This window comes from Manduca sexta, unplaced genomic scaffold (assembly GCF_014839805.1).
Source record: "Manduca sexta isolate Smith_Timp_Sample1 unplaced genomic scaffold, JHU_Msex_v1.0 HiC_scaffold_2594, whole genome shotgun sequence".
In the NCBI taxonomy this organism is placed as follows: Eukaryota; Metazoa; Arthropoda; class Insecta; order Lepidoptera; family Sphingidae; genus Manduca; species Manduca sexta.
This window is the reverse complement of record NW_023593574.1, coordinates 1,066-5,063: the sequence shown is the minus strand read 5'-3', so window position 1 is coordinate 5,063 and position 3,998 is coordinate 1,066. Positions and strand designations below refer to the sequence as shown.

The 3,998-nt window shown below is 39.2% G+C and overlaps 1 long non-coding RNA gene across 1 annotated transcript; it reads left to right on the top strand.

The window, feature by feature from the left end:
* The first annotated feature begins 1,317 nt into the window (after positions 1-1,317).
* Positions 1,318-2,354, top strand: LOC119192307. Its single transcript, XR_005113615.1, has 2 exons — positions 1,318-1,379; positions 2,288-2,354. It is a non-coding gene; the product is annotated as an uncharacterized LOC119192307 (long non-coding RNA).
* Positions 2,355-3,998: the final 1,644 nt, after the last annotated feature.

The following is a 3,998-nucleotide window of genomic DNA, read 5'->3' as shown; positions in this document are numbered from 1 at the left end:
ATTTTTTACGAAGAGATTCTATTCGGTAAGCACTAAGCATAAATGCATAATCACTTTAATCGCACTTGCAATGTACTTTAATATTGATATGCACTTGAAACTTACTCTAGTAAATTCTATAAACACTCCAGTTATAAATTTTACGCCATATTGCTCGCATACAGGTTAATCGTGTTTCCAAACCACACGATATTTTTAGGTCAAACAAATTTGGGGGTTCAAGCAATCAAATTGTAAATTATAATATCAAATTGTAAATTATAATAATAATATCAGCCCTGTATTATATATTGTCCCACTATTGGGCACGGGCGTCCTCTACTACCTGAGAGGGAATAGGCCTTAGTCCACCACGCTGACCTTGTGCGGATTGGTAGACTTCACACACCTTTGAAATTCCTATAGAGAACTTCTCAGATGTGCAGGTTTCCTCACTATGTTTTCCTTCACCGTTAAAGCGAACAATAAATTCACAAAGAATACACACATGATTTTAGAAGTCAGAGGTGTGTGCCCTAGGTATTTGAACCTGCGGACATTCGTCTTGGCAGTCCGTTCCACCCCCAACTAGGCTATTGCCGCTTTTAAATAAATGTGAAACGCATTATAATATTAATGATTTTTTTGCTAAAATAGATTTAAGGAAAACAAATATTAAACGCTAATGTTAGCTGTTTAGTAATAAACAATAACATTTGCATACACAAGTTGTCTCATTATTTATCGAATGCAGAATGTTATCTTCGTGTTTAAATATGTTTCCCTGATTTTATTCTTGTTTTTGACTGTCACTGATAACTACAGGCAATAAAATTGTTTTTGTACGTTTTTAAATATTTAAAATCTCATTAAAATCAAATATACATAACGATCTTGCGTAAAATGTAAAATATGCCGCAAAAAACAGATAAAAAAAAGTGATACATACAATCATTTCTTCATTAAATAAATTTTAAATTATTGTAGCATTTAAATAAATACCAAAAATAATTATAAAATGGCTCTACTCCAAGATATAAAATGATGTCTCAATAAATAAATCACCGGAGACACGAAGCCGCCAGACACTGTAACAGTGCAAGTTTCACCCCCATACGTTACGGTCAGATGTTCGCCCCGTACGTTACAGCACAGGGAGAGTTCGACGCTGGGCGCTGGGCGCTGGGCGCTCGGCGGCGGTCGGCAGCGGTCGGCGATGCTCGGCGGGCCGCGTCCGGTGCCGTGGGCGGCCGCTGTGGGCGTGCAGCGCTGCACCGCCCCGCCGCCCGCGCCGCCCCCGCCGCCCCGCCGCGCGCCCCACGCTGTTTATTCTCGGCCCGACTGGCGGGGCGCGCGACAGTCGCCCGCGTGACGCGCATCCGAACGCACGCGTGCGTCAGGTAATACCGGACGCAGACGGACCGAGCGGTGCATCCGACACCGGACATCACATAAAAAATTGACCCGACAAATTTTCGCGTAACATTACCGGTTTAACGTGTACGGAAGGTGAGGGCGCGGGGGGCGGCGGCGTCGCGGAAAATGCATTTCCCGACGGGTGCATGGCGCAGGCGGTGCGGGTCGGGGGGCGGGTGCATGCGATGATGGACATCGTATTGATTTCTATCTGCCCGCGCCTCCCTTATTGTGGCGGTGCAGGGCGCGCCATCGATCGTTGCACCGGCCCTTCTATTGCCTCGGCGCGATCTCGCTGACGGGTCTCCACTCCACTCTCCACCGGACACCCGATAGTTACCGGACCCCATCGCGTTGCAGTGTTCCGTGCTCGTGTCACCGTGTGCGTTACATACACAGTACACTGGTTACAGGCCATCAGTGTTGATCGAGTTTTAATTTCGCATTACGTCACGTGGTTGCATCTACGTCACATTTTATTATTTTATTTGTAACGGTCATCGATTTTATTGTGCTATTATCGTTTAGTTATTATTTATTAATTGCTGTAAGTACATGTAATTATTTATTTATAATTGATTAGTTAATTAACCTTAAATTACTCACGTTTTCGGGTAATTAATTTAATTGTCGTTACATTTACTTAAAATTCAATTAACCTAATATTTTTCGTTTTAAGTATTTTTAAACATCGGACAATGAATACGAAATACAAATTTGAATTTTAAAATTCTAATTTAAGCATTAAAAATTAAAACCAAATCCGGCCGCCCCCTTCGTTGCGTTCAAAACCGTGCAATTTAAATGAAATGTGATGTCACCGCTCGATCCAAATCCCTGCGCAATTTATTTTGCATTTACAAATTCTAACGTAAACAAAACCTCCTTTCAGAACGCAACACATCCAAAAACGCAATACTCAACACAATACGAAGCTTTAAACATTTAAAATAAAAAAATAAAAAAGTTTAAATTCGAATGAGATTCTGAATTCGAATTGTGAGTTCGGAACGCGGTCGGCGCTCACAGATCATTTGTTGTTGTTGTAAAGAGAAGTGACAAGGCGTTAAAAGTGGCGGCGACGTTGGGAGCTCGTGTGGAATGCGCAGGATTGGACACGTTTAGCGCGCGCGCACGCCCCGAAACAGCCGTGCCGCCCTCGGAACACCCGGCCATGGCGACCGAGACAGGTGAGTCTCATCAAAACAAATGGATTTGTTTTGCGATTTTAATTAAATTCTAATACCTACTACGTGCTCCTTGTGTATAAAATATTTACATTAAAATGCGATGAAGCGAAAAGTTAATGCGAAAAATAATCAAATTTATAAATGCTAATCGTTTAATCTTTGAAAAATTACATTTATTTTAATAGCAAGCAACACTTTTATAACTCTAGAGACTGTAAACTCTACAGTACCACGAAAGGTCTTTAACCGCTTTAAAAGTCCGTTTTTCACCGATGAATATTATTTGCATGATTCAAAGTTAAACTTCTGTCCGATTTGTTTTACAAAGTCGTTGTTTACAATATTTTAAAATTTAATTTTATTCAATGAAATAGAGCTATTAACATCAACTCTCAATTTAAATTCAGAATTATTGCGTATTTTACATAATTTTCTTTTAGAATATTTACGCAAGCACAAAATTAGCTATATCGAAAATATTCGCTAAAGAAATCCATTACATCTTATAATCTTATAAATTCACAAGATTTTTATCTCGAAGCATTAATTATTTCCTTAAAGCTATCGTCTGTAACAATCTACACTGAATAAGACGCTTTCTCTCATAAATAAATCTATATAATGAACACTTATCTTTACGAAAGGGCAAAGGAATGTTGACCTGCACAGCCGTATCCAATAAACGCTAATAGGTTTTTATTGAATTTATTTTATTAACGATTAACCTCACGTATTTATATACTAAATATCAAGAATAGGATTAATAAAAAATATTTTCAATATATCATTCGATTATTGCTACAAAAAAGTCTAATTAAAATTATGGCGATTGGCCGCGCTCTCTCCCTACATTTGCTCGGCGTTTACAAAAAACAAGTACATTAGTACAAAAGGTATAATATAATTTTAATATTAAAAATCTTTTTTAAAACAATGTTATTGTTAAAAATAAAAAGTCACCAGTCATTTGGGGAAGCTTAATATCAAGACAATGAAACGCATTTGCCGTTAATAGCAGTAACGGCTAACATTTATGAACGTTAAATGTTATCATTCGATTTTTGAAATTCTAATTAACGACTAGTAATTGATGGCCAGTTTTAGAAAGAATTTATTGAAACTATTTGTAGATAAAACGACGTATTATACGTATAAAAAAAATACTGCATTAGAACGCAAAAAGGTCGCATTTCCAACACCACGTCCCTAGACAGGTGACATTTTGAGTTCTCAGTACTACGTGAGTAAGAGTTGTTTACCAACATTTTATGAACGCACATACGCGTGCCGTACGTACGTAGAAGTTCGTTGATATCACCCCTACCGCGGCGCCGCCGTACCCCACCCCCGCCCTATCCCTGCGGTCCCCAGGATCCCCAGGAGGCGAGGGTGGATCGCGCTGTTTAATGATGT